This window comes from Muscardinus avellanarius (genome assembly GCF_963383645.1).
Source record: "Muscardinus avellanarius genome assembly, chromosome: 3".
NCBI classification, from domain to species: domain Eukaryota; kingdom Metazoa; phylum Chordata; class Mammalia; order Rodentia; family Gliridae; genus Muscardinus; species Muscardinus avellanarius.
This window is the reverse complement of record NC_137788.1, coordinates 140,755,893-140,775,536: the sequence shown is the minus strand read 5'-3', so window position 1 is coordinate 140,775,536 and position 19,644 is coordinate 140,755,893. Positions and strand designations below refer to the sequence as shown.

General features: G+C 41.5%; 1 protein-coding gene across 1 annotated transcript in view; it reads left to right on the top strand.

Moving 5' to 3' along the window:
- Positions 1 to 10,657: 10,657 nt before the first annotated feature.
- Positions 10,658 to 19,644, top strand: part of HMG20A (high mobility group 20A) — a gene marked incomplete at its 3' end in the record, with an annotated part of 69,327 nt that continues 60,340 nt past the window's right edge. The window contains exon 1 of the mRNA XM_080691839.1: positions 10,658 to 10,740. The remainder of the gene's footprint in view (positions 10,741 to 19,644) is intronic.

Sequence of the window (19,644 nt, the reverse complement as noted above, 5' to 3'; positions counted from 1 at the left end):
CCCTGAGTTCAATCCCTAGTTTTAAAAAAAAAAATTAAAAAGCACACAGAACACTCCTGGGTTCAATTCCTATTACTACCACCACCAATAATAATATGTACAGGTCTCTCATAATTAATAAATTCAACATACTGGGACATAAAAATAGGTAACAGCTTTGCCAATCATTCAGTGGTAGAACTGAGAATGGTGTCCTGTGATTACCCCCATCCTTCAAAGTAGATAAACACCTTATCTTCTTACAGTTCTTAAATAACTACTAGATAGGTGCTATTTGCCTGCTTCTTACTATATCACTTCTTATCAGCTGACAATGAATGTCTTCCCATTTTTAGTAAAGAAAAGTAAACTTTAAATGTTTTACTAAAACCTCAGTTTACTAGGCTACATGTTTAAATTACTTTTAAAATTCTATAATTATTATTTTGAGTTTAACTTTAATAACCAAATAACAAATGTGGGTGCTCAAAAGATTGTAATATTCTGTTAAAATTTTTTAATTAAAAAATAAGCACAATCCACCAGGCGTGGTGGTGCACACTTGTATCCCAGTATTTGGGAGGCTGAGACAGGAGGATCCCAGGTTGTGAGACCCTGTTTCAAAAAAAAAAAAAATTAAAAGGGCTAGAGGTATAGCTCAGAGGTAGAACACCCCTGGGTTCAATCTTAATACACACACACACGAAAAGAAAAAAGAAAAGTATTACAAAAACACTCCTAACCAGTTCACTGAGTGGCTTAGTTGGAAGCCAGGGAATACAGGCACAGTCATCAACAAAAGACCTTAGAATGGAAGGGGAGTGAGCGCAGAAGCAACTTCAGCCAGCCTCAGCAACTTAGCAAGGCCCCTCACAACCTGCTGAGACACTAATTCAAAATAAAAAAATCAAACAGGGCTGGGGGTGTAGCTCAGATGTAGAATGTCCCTGGGTTCAACCCCCAGTACGCGCCCCCCCAAAAGCAGAAGCAACCTTCCGTGGACCTTTTGCTGGTTGATATTTACTAGTATGTACAGGAAACCCTGACTCATTTTTTGACTAACACATGCTTACATCAGCGTGTAAATGTAACTAGCACATGTCTGCGCTCACTGTTTCTTAGGTCTATTTCCTCTAACAATTTCACTGGTACTTTATACCATTATCTGTTCTTTCTCTTCAGGATTTCTATTAGTCATCTCAAAACCTCAGCCAGTCTGGAACAGAACTAAGTCTCCCTGAAAACCTGCTGCTCTGTCCTGAACCATCTTAAACACCATCCTTCTAGCTGCTTAAGCCAAAAACCTTTACGTTATCCTTGAACCCTCTCTTTTCATATGCCACTGTAAATCCTATCAGCAAATCTAACTGCAACAAAACATACTTAGTTTTAATAGTTATTTATATGAGGTATCTATATAAGTAAATGTTTATTTTATATACAGAAATCAATACTGAGACATATAAAGATATGTAGAGTCAGAAATAACTATGAATGCATGTCTGTTTTTACATACAGAAATAAACAGATTTCAAGATATAGACTGGGGGGAGGTAGCTAGGGATTGTAGCTGGGGATTGAACCCAGAGAAATTCTACCTTTGAGTTATAACACCATTCCTTTTGTTTTGTTTTTTATATTGAAACAGGGTCCTCACTAAGTAGCAGAGTCTTGCTAAATTGCTGAGGCTGGCCTCACACCTGCGATTTTCCAGTCTCAGCCTTCCAAGTACTAGGATTACAGGTGTGTGCCACCACATCTGGCTTGTGGGCAGATATTTTGTTGTTGTTGCTATTGTTATCTTTGGTTTTCCTGGCTCTGTCCACTGACAAAGCGTAGAAGTATGACACTCCAGTAGTAGTGACCATATCTGGTGTTCAGATCTTGGCTTCAAAATACCATCCTCCATAGGTGGGCATGATGAAGCACATCTATAATCCCAGGACTCGGGAGACTGAGACGGATGATCACGGTTCAAGGTTGGCCTCAGAAACATGGCAAAGTTTCAGCAAAAAAAAAAAGCTGTGGGTGTAGCTTAGAGAAGTAGAATGCCCCTGAGTTCAATCCCCAGTAACACACACACACACACACACACACACACACACACACCCCAGAAGTCAACCTAAAAGAATAATTTAAGCAAAAAAAAAGTATTAAATTACAACCCTAAGTTGGGCGTGGTGGCGCACGCTTGTAATCCCCGTGCTTGGGAGGCGGAGACAGGAGGATTGCACAGGTTCGAAACCAGCCGCGCTGGTGTAAGAGACCCTGTTTCAAAAATATAAAATAGGGCTGGGAGTGTAGCCCAGAGGTAGAAGGGCTTCCAGGAACCCCGTACCACAAAAAATAATAATAATAAATAAATAAATAAATAAATTACAACCCTAAGAATAATTTAAAAAAACCCAAAATATGAAATTATATAAGTGATTAGACAGATAAAGGACAAAATTCCTTACACAAGAGTTCCAAGTAATAAATGTAGAACAAATGAGAGAAATACAAAAAAGTACCTTTAACATACAATAGCAGTAACTACTGCAGAAAAGATCTACTGATGAGTGCTAAAATTAGTGGACAGAAATAGGACACTGACAAACTGCCCAAGTATCTCTCCCAAAATATTGTCAACTATTAGCTTTAATACAAGTCCATGAATTCTTTGATACAACTCCCTCCTGGAAGTTTAATTCTCCTCCCCTTGAGTATGAGCAAGATTTAGTAACTTGCTTCTCTTGGCCACAGAATGGAAAGAAAAAACGGTAACTTTACATAGGTGAAATTAGCAGAAACCACTTTGACACACTTATTCCCAGTTATTTGATATTATATGCCTCCTATGTGATAAAAAGGACACTTTACCTGTGTGATATTCTTCCCCAAAATCCATAATCCCAGTATACTGAGAAAAATCAAAAAACCTAAATTGAGGAACATCTACATAATACCTTGACCAGTACTCAAAAAGTATCAAGGTCAGCAGGACTCCTTGGCATGTGCCTGTAATCCCAGTATTTGGGAGGCTGAGACAAGAGTATCACAGGGTCAGTGGGGAATGGTGGTGCATGCTTTAATCCCAGTATTTAGGAGGCTGAGACAAGAGGATCACAGGTTCAAAGACAGTCTCGGCAACTCATTGAGGCTCTCGGCAACCTAGTGAGACCCTGTTTCTAAATAAAACATAAAAAAAAAAAAACAGATCTGGCAGTATATCTCAGAGGTATAATACCCCTGGGTTCCATCCACAGTAACACACACACACACACACACACACACACACACACACACTTAGAAAATCACAGGTTCAAGTCCAGCGTGCTATAACTTAGCAAGACCCTATTTCAAAATAAAATAGGCTAGGGGTATAGCTCAAAATAGAAAGCCCCTGGGTTCAATCCCCAGTGGCACACACACAAACTATAAAGGTCATAAAAGAAAAGACCAAGCCGGGCATGGTGGTGCAACATCTGTAATCCCAATATACTGCGGAGGTTGAGAAAGGAGAATCAGAGGTTCGTGGCCGGCCTCAGCAACTTCGTAGGCCCTCCGCAACTTAGTGAGAACCTGTTTCAAAACAAAAAGTAAATAGAGCATGGGGCTGGGGGTGTAGCTCAGAGGTAGAATGCCTCTGGGTTCAATCCCCAGTACCAAACAAACAAAAAGACCAAAAAACTGTCGCAGAGAGACAAAGGAGACCTGACAACTAAAATAATAAAGTATCCTGGTTTAGGGAAGGGAATGGAAAAATAGATATTGGTGAGAAAACTGGTAAAACATAAATCAAGTCTGAAGTTTGAAGAATTATACTAATGTTAATTGCTTAGCTTGAGTAAAATATGATGGCACTGTGAGATATTAACATTAGAGGAAACTGGGTGAAGGGCATATGGCAGATGTTCTTGAGAGCAATTCTGCTCCCAAAATGTCTGGAAGTTTTTTTGTTTTTTCGGTACTGGGGATGGAACCCAGGGGCATTCTAGCTCCGAGCTATACCCCTAGCTCTATTTTTTATTTTGAAACAGGGTCTCACTGAGTTGCAAAGGGCCTTGCTAAGTAGCTGAGATTGTCCTCGAACTGTGATCCTCCTGTGTCAGCCTCCCAAATGCTGGGATTACAAGTGTGAGCCACCATGCTCATAATAAAAAACCCATAAATATGAAATTATATAAGTGACTAGACAGATAAAGGACAGAATTCCTTACAGAAGAGTTCCAAGTAATAAATGTAGAACAACTTAGCAAGTAGGGCAACTTAGCAAGACCCTGTCTCAAAATAACAAAAGGGTCAGCGCATGCTTGTAATCCCAGCATTCAGGAGGCGGAGACCCGGAGGCAGAGACTGGAGGATCGTGGGTCATGGACAGCCTCAGCTACTTAGCAAGGCCCTTCGCGACTCAGTGAGACCCTGTTTCAAAAATAAAAAGACAAAAAAAAAAAAAAAAAAATAGGGCCCTCCCTCCCTCTCTTCCCCATTCCCTTGTAAGCTGTTATAAACTCACCTAGCCCTTTTAAGAACCTCTAATTTACCACTTTCTCTTCATTCTCAGCACATGATCACAAATTATAGAAGACATGTCATCAACTCTTTCTTTCCTGCCCATCAGTTTCAAACTTACACTGCCATCCATCTTTGTGTTCTTCCTGTGTGTGTGTGGGGGGGATACTGAGGACTGAAACCAGGGGCATTCCACTTCTGAGCTACACAGCCCCAGCCTTTTGTTCTTGTTAATTTTGAAACAGTACCTTGCTAAGTTGCTGAGGGTCTCACTATATTGCTGAAGCTGGCCTTGAACCTGTAATTCCCCTGTCTAGGCTTCCCCAGTAGTAGGATTACAGGCATGGAAAACCATGCCTGATTACCCTCTTTTCTTATCAAAGAAAAGTTAAGACTTCCTCCTACTCAAGGCCAATTTCCCTACCTATGCCCTAGATCCCATCCCTCCCTACTGCCTCCAAATCACTGTGTCCATCAGTTACTCCCCACCCATCTCCCCCGTCACCAACAATTCCCCCCTCCACTGGTTCTTTCCAGCCCCACGTATGTATGCCCAGAACCCTCCTACTTTAATCCCCCCCATGGTACTAGAGATTGAACCCAGAGGCATTCTACCTGAGCTACACCCCAAACCTTTATTATTTTTTTATCATTTTAAATAGGGTCAGGTGGGCGTGGTGGTGCACCTTGCTTGTAATCCCAGCATTTGGGAGACCTGAGGATTGCAGTTCCCAGACAGCCTCAACTACTTAGCAAAACACTTCACAACTCAGTGAGATCGTTTTAAAAAAAAATAAAAGACTAAAAAATGGGGCTGGGAGTGTAGCTTAGAGGTTGAATGCCCTTAAGTTCCATCCCCAGTACAACCAAAAATAAACAAACAAACAAACAGGGTCTTGCTAATCTGAGCCCATAATATGTGAGGGTTTCTATACTGAAACTATACCTACCATCTGGTTCTTACTTCAGGGCCATTTTAACTGGTCATCTATCGCCCATACGTTCCCCTTAAATAAGACATTGCGATGGATTAGTGACTAATCACCCCATGCTCACACAAAACTGTGGTGTCATACATTTGGTAGTTTTTTATATTCAGTATCAAGCCTCAACTGAGCCTCCCGGCTAGTTGTGTCCCTGCATAAGTTGCTGGATCTCAAACCTGGATCCTCCCGACTCAGCCTCCCTAGTATTGGGACTACAGGCATGCAGCACCACCCTCAGTTTAATTATTTTTTAAAGACAAATTTCTCTAAATCCCCAGTACATCTCTGTCTCTGCCTCTCTCCCTCTCCTTATATACTTCCTTTTGGAGTCCTTTGTTGAAACCACCACATCCTTCTCAATTAGTTACATTTCTAGCTCTTCAACATCCTCACTGGATTACTATGTAGCTAACTGCTCTACTGGAGTTACACTAAGACGTCTTAATCACCAAGTCTCAGGGACTTGATTCAGTCCTTATCTTACTTGTCCTTTCCATGACAAGACACAGCGCTGACCACTCCTGCTCCTTGAAATACTCTTCCTCAGCTTCTGTGACAATCTCTCTGTTTCCTTTTTGCATTTTTGGTCTGTCTGGCACAGATGGCTGGCTTCTCTTCAGCTGCTGGCCCCATCTACCTAGCAGCTCACAACACAAATGTAGAAATCATCCTAAATCCTCAAGCTTTCTCAATTTTGTAACCTGATTATTTATTGCACCCCATTGATAATGCTTCCTAATCTCTCATACATCTACCCCCTTCTCTACATCCTTCATCATTTCTCACCAGGAATGGCTTTCTAACTGGTTTTGTTCCTTTCTAATCCAGCTTTTACTTCCCTGCCAAAATGATAGGCCTAACACAAAAATCTGATTGTATCACCACATGGTTTAAAATTTTTCTTTTTTTTTTTTAACTAAATCCTCACAGCCTTCAGGATGGAGTTAAAATCCTTAAACTTGATTTACAATCACTAATTTGGCTTAATACTTCATTTGCCCCATTCTAAATGTATGCTGTTCACACGTGGTTATTGAATACATGAATATAGCTAGTCTAAGCTGAAGCAAGCTGAAGTGTAAAATGCACACCAGATTCTGAAGATTTAGTATGAAAAGGGGAATGTCAGCTGAGCATAATGGCACGTCCCTGCAATCCCAGTATGTGAGAGAGGCTGATGAGACAGAAGGATGGCAGGTTTGAGGTCAGTGGACAATAACTACACAAGACCCTGTTTCAAAATAAAATAAAAAACAGTGCTGGGGGGATAGCTCGGAGGTAAAACACTCCAAGGGTCAAATCCCCAGTATACACACACATACACTACACACACACACACACACACACACACACACACACACACAGAAGAGGCAAAGAAGAAATGTCAAGTACCTCAATATTACTGCTTCATATTGATTGCATGTTAAAATTATAATATTTGGATGAGATTAAATTACATAAATTAATTTCACATTTTAGCTTTTAAAATATGGTCACTAGAAAATTTTATATTTATGTATGTATGTATGACTTACATTTGTGGTTTGTACTTCAATATGACAGCATTGGCACAAAATGTACTTTCCCTCATTCCAAATCTAATTAATTCATACCTTATTCAAGATTAGCCCAGGTAACCCAGTAAGATTCCAGGACATCCCCACCACAGAATCCCAGTCTGAGTCACACCTACCTCTCCTCTGCTTCCATTCATTGGAACTCATGCAGACAGCTGTCATAATTATTGGTTATCAGCTATCTTATCTTCCCAAACTGTAAGCTCCTTGCAAAAAGAGATACACTCTACAGTATACTCAGGTCCTACCACCATGCCTAGCTCCTAAGAGGCACTCAAACATTTGTCAGATAAATGTGAACTACATATTCCTAGCCTGGAAGTTGCTAGAATTTCTAGTTCTCCAAGGAAAACCAACCAGCAGGGAAGGAGCTGAAATTTGACCCGGGAGCTCTAGTAATGAAAAGATGGCGTGGGGGGCGGGGTAGTCACAGTAAAGAGATAAGCAAATGAAAAGGTAAAGCTCATCACACACACCTGCCTCTTACAGAAAAATAGAGGTGTGCAACCGTGGTAGGGAGCCTTGAACTCGCAGTTGGCATGCCAGGGGCCACAGTTGGGTTCCTGAATTGCTTAAGCAACCCATCCAACAAAAGGGTATGATTTGGCAGGTTTCAACACAAACAGCTAGAGCCCAGCACCTGTTCCACTTAAAACAGCACATCATTACAGTTAAAAACAACAACAAATCTCTCTCATGAAGCAAACGCTAATCTCATGATGCTTCACCATGGAGCAATTTACAAGAGTTATTATATGCAATGTGCCAAAGCATGAATTTATGGCCGATGCTTATTTGGCAAATATGGTTGGCACTGCTAAATGTTGAAAAGCATGTATGCAAATAAGCAAATAAAAGTTTTTAAGCTCTCAGACTCAAATATTTACATTACCATAAATGTACAAAGATAAATGTTTATATGACTACACATATAATACATTTCAGGAACACATTTTTTTTAATGTGATTTCAGGAAACAGTTATGAAGTGGCATTATTTCTTTATGGGCCTCGGGGCAGACTCTTGAAAATGAATTCTGACAGAATGTTAATGGGGTACCAACATTAGAGTGAAAGTTTCTCTTGCACTATCACCGAGCAAAACGAATAGTCACAGTATCATAACAGTTCAAAGCAATCTTATCTTTTCCTTTCACCAAAATACTTCTCTTCCAACCCTGGAAACCAGCCAAACAGAAATGTCAGCCCCTAAATAGGGATTTGGGAGGGGGAGGAATGTACATCAAAAAAGCTTTAAAGAAAATACGTTTACATTTTTCCCACATAATATGGCCATGTTAGTCTCCAAAATAAAGACATGATAAAATAGCTTTCCCTCTTCCCCTCTGACATCTATGGGAAGGGGATGTTTGTTTTTTCACATAGTTTGTGAGTTGGTCATAGTCAAAACTCACTCGCAACGGTATGAATTCTGTTTCCATTGTTAACTGTTAGTCTCTGTGCTGAGGCTGTTAACTCCCATCTTTGAAGCCAGGAAAATGTACCATACTTACCATGAGAGTTTACTAAATGAGCCACCAAAGAGAAGAAATGCCAGGCACTTCAGAAAGTAATTAGGGTAGGCAGTGAATTGAGCCATCTAGAAATGCTCTGAGATTACAGAGGCCATCATGAAGTGAGTATCCAAGATTGCTCATGGAAAGTTTTACCCCTGTGGATAATTCATGTTTTTTCACTTTCACACTGCAGAGAGCAATAGGGTTTTCTGACTGCATACATTCCTGTATCACTTCATTTATCAGGGGGGAAAAAAAAAGACTGAAAAAAAAAAATCAGCAGGTAGGCCCCCAAACGGAATCCTCAAAGCAATCTCAATTCAGGTGAAAAGCTGTTCACGTACATCACTCAATGACCTAAAAATAGTCTTTTATGTAAGTCTCCCAAGTATTTAATTCAACATATCATCTCAACCACATTCAACAGAAGCCACAGAAAAAGATATTAGGTTTTCTATAGTAGGGCCAATAAAGATGAAATCATAGATTTCCTCTAACTCATCACTGTCCCTTCAACACCAGTCCTCCAATAACTCCATTCCACAGCTCTGGTTCTTAAACTTGGATCTTAAAAAACAATGGAATGCAAAAGTAACATTAAAGGCGGGGGCGGGAGGGGGGATCCTCTTTCCTGTTGCTGTCAGCAGTCTTTAGCCAAAGGAGAAAAAAAGAACGAAATCAAGCTCTCTCGGACGGGTGGTGCATACGATGGTGGGAACGGGGCTGGAGGTGAATGCGGTTGGAAACGCAAATCCTCTCGGAAGGAGGAAATAAAAGTTGCAAGGACCGATGAGCCAAAGGGCAGAGAAAAAAGAAAATGACCAATCGAACCACTCAATCCCCCGAGCAGCCCCGCAGCCCACGCGGTAGGGGGCTCCCCAGCCGCACGCAGGCGAGCGGGCAGGAAGCCCGGGCTCGCGCCGCCCGGCGGAGCCTGCCTGCCCGGCCCCCGCGCCGGCGCCCGGCCGGTCCTCCCGCACGTCCCGCCGCGCTCGGGGGTCGGCGCCGCCGGCTCCCAACTTTCCCTCCTCCGGGGGCGCCGCGCCCCGGGCCGCCGCCGAGGGAGGGGCTGGGCCGGGGGCGCGGGTGGGGCGGGAGCCCGCGCGGCAGGACCCCCGGGCGCGCCCGCGCCCCCCAGACCCCGGCCCAGCCGCCGGCGCGCGGAGAAAGGGCCCGAGCGCAGCGGGCAGCCCTGCCCCCGTTACCTGCGGGGCGCACACGCCGCTGCGGCGGCCACCAACGCGCCCGGCCCGTCCCCTTCCTGCTGACCGCGGCCGCCGCCGCCGAGCAACTGACACAGACTAACAACAACTAACTAACTACTCGCCGCCGCCGAGTCCACCGCGCGCTCCCGGCCGCTCGCCGCCCGCCCAGCCCACCAGCCTGCCCGCCCCTCCCAGCCCCGCGCGCCGCCCCGCCGCGCGCCCTCGCCCGCTGCGCTCCCGGAGGCGCGAGCGCGCGCGCGCACGGCCCGCGCTTCCCCCGGCGCGCCTCGAGCCCGGTGGGAGGAGCTTCCTCGAGGCCACGCCTCCCGCGCTCCAGCCTCCTGAAGACCGAGCTGCGGGGCTCCTGATTGGCTGGGGGCGGGGCCGAAGCTAGGGGGCGGGGCTTCCGGACGTCGGGCCCGCGTGCGGGGAAATTTGGGTTCAATTAAACACTAGAGGGAAAAGGCAACGGAGTTTCGGCCCATTTGGTTGTCGGGTTCCCCTTTGTCAGACTGTCGTCTGACACACGTATGTGCTTTCAAGGACCCTAGTATATAGTAATTACCAATTTTAGCCCTACTTTCGGCGGACCTTTGCAACAGAAAAGAAAACTACACCTCCCAGGACCCTCAGCGAATTCAGTCTCACCTTACGTAATCACGTAGTCTTTCGCCGCATTGGAACAAAATAATCCCTTCGTTTTTCTGAAGGTATTGGAAACAATATTTCACTTTTCTCCTAACCGGAACAAATTAAATGTTGCCGCCATAAGAGGAGTCACCTATCGGGAGGTGGTTAAGCTATTAGATAAAGAAAAACAAAGGACATCAAAAAAAAAGTGCTGCGGAGGAATTTGTGTCAAGCTGTGAGGCGACGGTGAGCGAAGAGCGAAGGCGATTGAGAGGGGCTGAGGGAATTGTCCTCTGTGCGAGGCGCTTTCGTTAGGCCCCAGGCCCCTGCCCAACCCTGTCATCAGCAGGTCAGTAAGCAAGGCGAGCTAGGGGGGCCGCAGTCGAGATGCCCTTCCCCCTAGAACATCACCCCTCTTTTGATGTTATTGGTCTTGGTTTGAAGCCGACTGAATGGGGGCGCCTTACTTCCGGTTGGGGGGAGGGGGTGCCATCCTAGGGGAGGGGGTAAGAGAACTCACTTCCTGTGAGGGTAGGACGGTGGTTTGGGGGTGTTCAACCCACTTCCCGTGTTGGTGAGGGCTTGAAAAGGTGGTGCCTGGAGCCCTTCGTAGAGATGCTGTCTTAGAGCTTTGAGGTTGTGTTTTAGGTCAAAAGTTAGGCTCGTTGTGCTAATCACCAGTCCCCATTTAGAATTTACGCGTTTTGTTTCTATGTGTACGATGGCAAATTCCCTCCCCAACAAGATTTTCTTCCAAGAATCAGAAACCCATTGTTAAAATTTCTCTACCTGTGTTTAGTTTTTGTCAGAAGCTCTATGTGAAGTGTCAATAAGCACTGAACAGTTTTAATTCCTTGGCTTCTCTTGTAACACAACCCTTGGTAGATGTGTACTGAAGGAAATCGATCTTTCTGGAGCTTCCTTTGTGAAACCTCAACAATTTTAGTCATTAAGGATATGTATCAGATGAACCTAGAGTTTTAATGTCTTTTGAGAATTTTTTAAATGCACATATATTGTTGTGTGGCTCAAGTTTCTTTGGTTGAGTAAGGTATGGTATAGTGTTCTCTGCCTTGACATGCCACAGGAACTCTTAAGGAGTTTATTAGAGGTTTATTAGAGGACTGAATATTTCACATAAATTATGGGGCATTTTCATCTTAGCAGAGGGAAAGTAGCATAGTAAAGTACTAAAACTTGATGGGTTTTTTTTTTGTGGGGGGGGGGTCTGGGGATGGAACCCAGAGGCATTTGACCTCCGAGCTACACCTTCTGCCCAATTTTTTATTTTTTTATTTTGAAACAAGGTCTCACTGGATTGCGAAGAGCCTCACTAAGTAGCTGAGGCTGTCCGCGAACTGCGATCCTCTGGTCTCAGCCTCCCAAATGCTGGGATTACAGCAAGCGTTTGCCACCACGCCCAGCTTGATGTTATTTTGATGTAATTGGTATCTTGCATTCTTACACCTGTTGATTTGGGGCTACAGGTGCCTGAGAATTACTTCTTTCACTTTAAAAATTCTTCTGTGTAGTTTACATGTAGCAATTGTATAAATTGTATTTTAGAATGCAACTTATAATTTAATTAAATTTGACACTGATTTAAAAGTGATTTTCGTTCCTTGTGATTTTAAAGCATGGCACAGTGATCATGATCTCAGTTCACATCTTAAGGAAGAGAAAAAAATGGCTCACAAAGGACAAAAGAATTTTCACTTTTCCTATATTCTCTATTTTTTTATAAGAAACGATATGTGAAATGACCATTAGCACTCATTCCTTGGTATCTCTTATTTTTCAAATAAAACAAGTCTTGGGTGTATGTGTATTCAAGGAATCCATCTTTTGGAGCTTACTTTGTGAAATCAACAGTTTTAGTAAATTTAGGAAAATCTAGAACTGAAATGTCTTCCAAGAATTTTTTAAATAGTAAGGCCTGTGTATTTTTTCCTTTGGGTTGTTAATGTCGCCTCAGAATTTGAAATTATTTTAATTCTAGTTCTTTTAAAAAAGCTATTTGATGTTGGGTTTATTAGAAAATGCTTTAACAACAGTAAACATTTTACATTGAAACAAAATGTAAAAACTAAAATATGTCAAACTCTATAGACATTTTTTTAAAAATCAGTTTGGTAGGCTGGGGATGTTGCTCAGTAGTAGACCGCTTGCCTAGCATGGAAGACCATGAGTTTATCCCCAGTACTAAAAATTAAAAACAAAGCACAAACAGCATAAAACCATAAAGTGAGTTATCTTTTGAAAGACCACAAAGTTGGTGCAGTAGTTGACTGAAAAAGCAATACAAAATAATGTCTAATATCTCTGTTACCAATAGGATTATGAACATGTAGACTGCCCCAAGTAGGTATTAATTAATTGACTAAAAATTGTTCACTATCTTCTATATTAATTTATTATAGAAGAGAATGTGGTCTAGTCACCCTGAAAAAATAATAGTATTAGAAACTGTTGAGGTATAGAAAAAATTATAGCGCTAAATCTATTTCTATTTAATAGAACTAATCTACTTTTTTGTAAGAAACTATACGGAAAGTGGCAATAAGCACTCATTCCTTGGTTTCTCTTACCAAGACTTGGGTGTGTGTGTAAAATAAAAAGATTAAAGACTATAGAAGAGAAAATGATGTTACATATTGACTGAGGCACAGGAGAATTGCCTTATAGAAATGTCTTTGGAAAGCAAAGAAATGTGTTAAATTGGTCCTTATGATATTCTGTGAAAGAAGAGCAGTATAATAGAAATAAAACAAATTGCTGCAGCTGAAAGACTTGAGAAGCTTAAACTACTGTCTGTTAAGCAGAAAGCAATATATAAAGTACCTATCTGGAAGGTGTTCTGTGGTAAGTGACAGTTATTCATTGGTTTCATCAAAGAAGAAATATTAGAAAAGCTGGTGAAAATACAAAAAGCATAGAGAATCTGGTTTTATTCTTTTTTTAAGGGTGTCTGTGAAGAGGCTGCTGGCTTCCAAAAGGAGCCCCCCCCAATGCCCTTTGTTGACTCTTTTGCATAATTCAATAGAAACATAGTATCAAAATTAGAAAATAGACTTTTTGTGGGTACTCTGTTACTCCTTTGAGTTAATAAATTTGAGATTTTCATTCCATGACTTGCCATCTATAATAAAGAAATTGGCTGGACGTGGTGGCTCAGGCAGTACATGAAGGCTGAGACAGGAGGATTGCAATTTGGAGGATAATGTCAGCAACTTGGCGAGACTTTCCACAACCTGGCAAGCGCCTGTTTCAAAATTAAAAAATAAAATAAAAAGGACTTGGAGGGGAAGGAGTCGTATCTCAGAGGTAGAATGCCCCTGGGTTCAGTCTCCAGTATCAAAAAAATAAAAAGGTAATTAATGATTTTTTAAGAGCACTTGGATTAGATAACCATTTTCTTCTCCAAAAGCAGTCATTGGATACACTGTTCACAGTATCCACTGTTTTGCAGTATTAAAACAGTAGGCTAAAATTCTAGATTCCATCTCACTGAAATTTGATTTTCCACAGAGACGCTATACATAATGCAAAACTGTCTTCATTCTTTTGACTACCTTACTTTGTAAAATCATGCTGATGTTTTACAACTTTACTGCTTTCTTGTTTGTTGTTTTGGTGGTGATTGTATTTTGTTTGTTTTTGCAATGAAGGATTTAATTGGGGGATCTTAACGGTTTAAAAGGTTTTGTACTCTTGCTGTCTTTATTTCAGAGAGAGAATTCCACTTACATGACTTGTCATTATTCAACAAAAATCAAGTACCTACTATCAAATACTGTAAATACAGACAGATACCCATATTCTCTTGAAGTTTACTTCTTACAAGTAAAACTGTTTTTTGGGTTTTTGGGGTTTTTGTTTGTTTGTTTTTTGCTTATTGTTCTTAAAACGAGACCTATATTGTAATCAGTGTTCAAACCAGATCGAGATTCTGCCCCAAATTTGGTCTCTCTTGGTCATAATCTCTAAACCTTTTACTTTTAAACCTAGTTTCATTTGAATGTTACATTTTCTTTGATGTTCCAATAGAAACATAGCACTGAAATGAGAAGATATTTTTGTAAGTATACTGTTACTTGTTTAAATTAATGAATTTGAGATTTTTCATTCCACGACTTGCCATCTGTAATAAGTTATTATTTTCTTTAGAATGCTTGGATTAGCTAACCATTTTCTTCTCCAGAAGTAGTCATTGGATACATTATTCATAGCAGTTTGAAGTATAAAAGCAGTAGGTTAAAATTCTAGATTTCATCTCACTGAAATTTGATTATCTATAGCCTAGTTTTTCTCCAGACCTTACAAGTCCCTGTGTGAAGGATTCAGCCCATTGCATGATGCATGCCTCATGATTCTGGCTTCCTTGTATGTATAAACAAGGGAGAGTAAACAAGGTGGGATAAGAGGGGACTGGGCAGGTCTAGATTCTAGACTGGTCTTTACATTTTACTAGTTTGGATCTTAAACAATTTGCTTAACCTCCCTGAACTTCAGTTTCTCTAAATCTAAATAAGGTTGTTTGGTGAAACAAAGATATCATGTGTAAATTACTTGGAACAGTCTGAGGCTAGCGCTTGATAAATGCTGTTCTTTTATCCCTAGTCTTACTGTGGCTATCCCAACTACTGTGATCTGTCCACGTGTCTGTTTGGATTTGGATTTGGTTGGGGGTTGACATGTTGCTTTGTTTTTATTGGAGGTACTGGGGACTGAACCCAGAGCCTCAAGCATGCTAGGTAAGTGCTATACCACTGAGCTATATCCCCAGTAACCCCCCTCCCCTCCATTTTAAACCTTACATATTTCCAAAAATATGAAATGCATTTTAGGCTTCTTGAAATTCTGCCTTTTCCCCCTGTCCGCATACTCACATAATTGTGAAGATTTTTCTTTCTTTCCTGTGGAAAAGAGAAATCACTAACTTCCATGATTAGTTTAGGAAATATATGTAATAGAAAAGTTTCAAGAAAATTTTAAGAAATTACTAAAGTTATTTGAATTGTTACAGGGAGCTCTTCAAATCATTTTCCTAAATCTATTTAAATACTAATCCCTTTAAACTATGATCCTACTCAAGACCCTTCACACTGTGACTATATCTTTCCTTGCCCTTCTGCACATTCCAAACTGGACAATCTCTGAAAAAATTTCTACACCCAGCCTTTCTACCTTTGCTCCTGTCGCCATCTGCCCAAGGTAACTTCTTTTCCAAGGAATGCCCATCATGAAAAACGCCACCTTTGCTGGGCGTGGTGGGGCATGCTGGTATTCCCTGCTTGGGAGGCAGAGACAGGAGGATCCCGCAGGTTCAAAGCCAGCTGCCCTGGCTTAAGAGACCCTGTTTCCTAATAAAAATATATATGTATATAATAGATCTGGGAGTTTAGCCCGGAGGTAGAAGGGCTTCCAGGAACCCCAGTAACACACACACACACACACACACACACACACACACACAACGCCACCGTGAGACCCTTCAAGTTTCACCTTGAAATATTTTCTGATGTCTGTCCTCACCTCCACCCTCCCACATCATTCTGTTCATTGACCCTCAAGAGCATCTTATGCCCTTCTTACTGCATTTAATATCCACTATTTTTGTTGTTGATGTTATATAGAGTTTATATTTTTCTAGAAGAGGCTAAATACTGTATCTTGTTCTTCTCTGGGTCTGCTGCCATACCTGGCACAATTCCATTCACAGCACGAAGGATATTCAGTAAATATTTGTGGAGCCAGGTGCAGTGCTGTACACCTGAAATCCCAGTACTCAGGAGGCTGAGATAGGAGGATCACAGGTTTGAGGCCAGTCTTATCAATTCAGCAAGACCCTGTTTCGAACTTATAAATAAAATGGGCCAGGAGAGGGAGGGATGCCTGATCCCTGTTTCCAAATAAAAATATAAAAATAGGTCTGGGAGTGTAGCCCGGAGGTAGAAGGGTTTCTAGGAACCCCAGTAACACACACACACACACACACACACACACACACACACACACCAAAAAAATGCATTTGTGGAATTGAACTAGTAGTTTGGATATGAAAAAAACTATTAAGTTGGACCACTACTTATGCTCAGGATCAAGCATACTGGCCAGCATGTAGTAGATACTCAAATATCTGTAGAATGAAATAGTGAATGAGTCATCATCCTCTCTTTTCTGAACATTCTAAGGTGTTAGTGTGTCTATACACATATATTAAATATCTAACATATGCTCAGAACTATGATAGCTGATCCCTGTCCTCAGTTTAATTGGAAAAAGTAAATTGTAACTAACATGGTCCATTCTAAAGACTCCAGGCATATTGGCAGGTTGAGATGGGAGGTCAGTACAGAGTTATTGTTGTGAGAAATCCTACTTGCTCTCAGCTCAGAAACCAAATAGATTTTGATATTAAGTATTTGGATCCTTATATTTTCACTCTTAGTTATATGTGCAAGAGAATTGAAGATGTTCACAGCATAAAGTTGTTTGTAGATATTTGTAGCAGCATTGTTCCTTTTAAGCAAAAAAGTTGGATGTCCATCAACTAATGAATGAACAAAAATGCTATAGAGATATACGGTATAATATTCAGAATTTTAAAAAGTGATAACATGAATGAACCTGGAAAACACTACTACAGTGAAAGCAACCAGACACAATGAGTCACCTGCTATATGACCCCATATATATAAGATGTCTGCAATATGCAGATCTGTAGAGATAGGAAGTGTATTCGTGGATAGGCACAGGGAATGGCTGCTAGGGGATCTGGAGTTTATTTTGGAAGTGATGAAAATGTTCTGGAATTACATAGTGGTGGTGTTTGCACAACTTTGTATACCATTATACTAAAACCACTGAACTGTGCACAAATGATAAATTTTTCTAGAAAGAGACAGACAGACAGACTCAGACTTAGACTTAAATGGAAAATTTTGAGCCAGACATGGAGATGGTCGCCTGTACTTGGGAGGCTGAGGTAGGAGGATCCCAGTTCGAGGCCAGCCTCAGCAGCTTAGTGAGGCCCTCTGCAACTCAGTGATGTACCAGTATTGGGAACGGACTAGAAAGATTTGGGAAAGCTCTGATTATTAATATATTTCAAAAGAAAATAATTGGTATATTTCAAAATAGTTGTGTCAAAATGGCAGCAGACATGGGTAAAGAAAGGATTTCTGCCTAAAACAGGCAGCTATTCCAATGTAAATTAACCTAGCTCAAAGTAATTAACCAGTCAATAGGAGAGGAGAACTAGGCCTTTCTCTCTCTGAAGACAGATCTTAAGAGAGGAGAAGTAGGCCTTTCTCTAAAGACAGATCTACTTGATGATCTCGGGAGGATGGAGCAGGGTTTGACCTTGCCCTTCAAGAAAGAAGACACCTTGCCATACCTTGCTGGGGGAGGTACCTTACAGGGACGTTCACTATGTCAGAGTCACGCAAACAAGATGGAGGTTATGGGTATAAAAAGTCCGGTCCACGTGCAATCCCTTTGGTGTATTCATTTCGAGTCACCCCCTCATGCCATTTTGGCATGGGGCTGTATTTCTATCTCCTATATTTCTATCTTTTAATAAACTTCTTTAAATCTTGAGCAATGGTCCAAGCTATGCATATTTATTCTTAGCTTAGGACAAGAACGCACGGCAATTTTCTGTTTCTGGGGTCGTTTGGGGTTTTTGTTATGGGTTGGGGTTAAGTATGTCTGGGGCCCTAGCAGGGGTTCCCGGGGAACAGTTTCCTCAAACCATATTCTCCCAATCCATAACAAGTGAGACCCTGTTTTAAAATTTAAAAAAAAATGGGGTTAGGGGTGTAGCTTGGAGGTAGAATGCCCCTAGGCTCAATCCCTAGGACCACAAAAATAAATAAATAAATAAATAAATAAATAAATAAAGCCAGGCATGGTGTGTAATTTCATCATTCGGGAGACTGAGGAGGAGGATCACGGTTTACAAAACACCCTCAGCTACTTAGTGAGGCCCTTTGCAACTAATTGAGACCCTGTTCCAAAATAAAGAATAAAAATAGGGCTGGGGGTGTAGCTTGGAGGAAGAATGCCCCTGGGTTCCATCCCCAGTACCACAAAAACTAAGTAAACAAATAAATAAGAATTTCTGATGGAGCTGGAGAAGAGAGCAAGATATGTGAGCGCATGGACGTTATCATTTCTCAGCCTCTAGAGGAAAATAGAAGAGGCCAGCTTAGAGGTATGTTCAGGACAGGTGAGGGTAGATGTGAAGATCGCTTCTGGCTGTCTTTTGTCTACCTGAGGCAGACAGGGAGCTAAATGGCTGGGCTGCAGAGATGTTGGAAGCTTCCAGTTGCTTCTTTGTTCTCTCCTCCTCCTTTCTTTCCACGAGATCTCATTATGTTGCCCAAACTGGCTGTGACTCATGATCTTCCTGCCTCAGCCTCCAGAGTAGCTGGGATTACCCAGCCTAGATATTCTCTTAAGTCAAGGATGTAGTACATAGGCTGTTCGCTTTCTTTCTTTTCTGTGTGTGTGTGTGTGTGTGTGTGTGTGTGTGTGTGTGTGTGTGTGTGTGTTACTGGGGGTGGAACCCAGAGGCTTTTCTACCTCCAGGCTATACTCCCCAGACCTATTTTTATACTTTATTTGGGAACAGGGTCTCACTAAGTTGCTGAGAGCCTCACTTAGTAACTGAGGCTGACTTCAAACCTGTGTGATCCTCCTGTCTCAGCCTCCCAAGCACTGGGATTACAAGCCTGCGCCACCATGCCCAGCTAAGGCTGTTCGCTTTCTATGTGAAGGTCAAGTTAGCAATCAACATGAAGTTTCTACAGAAGATGGGAGAACAAAAACTATATAAAGATAGTAGAATTTTACTCTAAAGCTATTCCCGGATTATTGAAATACATATTATTGGAAAGGAACCAAGATCGGTGATTTGAAAAAGCCATTACAAATAAAAGAATTCACTTAAATATTTAAGTACTTTATATGTGTATGACACTATTAAAACAATAACTTTTCCTTGTTTGGATTATCTTCTCAGGATAAAATATTAGTAGGATTATTTGTGGGGGGGGTTGATTTTTTGTTTGTTTGTTTGTTTGTTTGTTTTACTGGGGATTGAACCCAGGATCTTCTACTTCCAGGCTAACACTCCCAGCCCTACTTTATTTATTTGGAAATAAGGTCTCTAAGTTACTGAGAGCCTCACTGAATTGCGGAGGCTGGCTTTACCCCTTCCATCCACCTGTCTCAGCCTCTCAAATACTGGG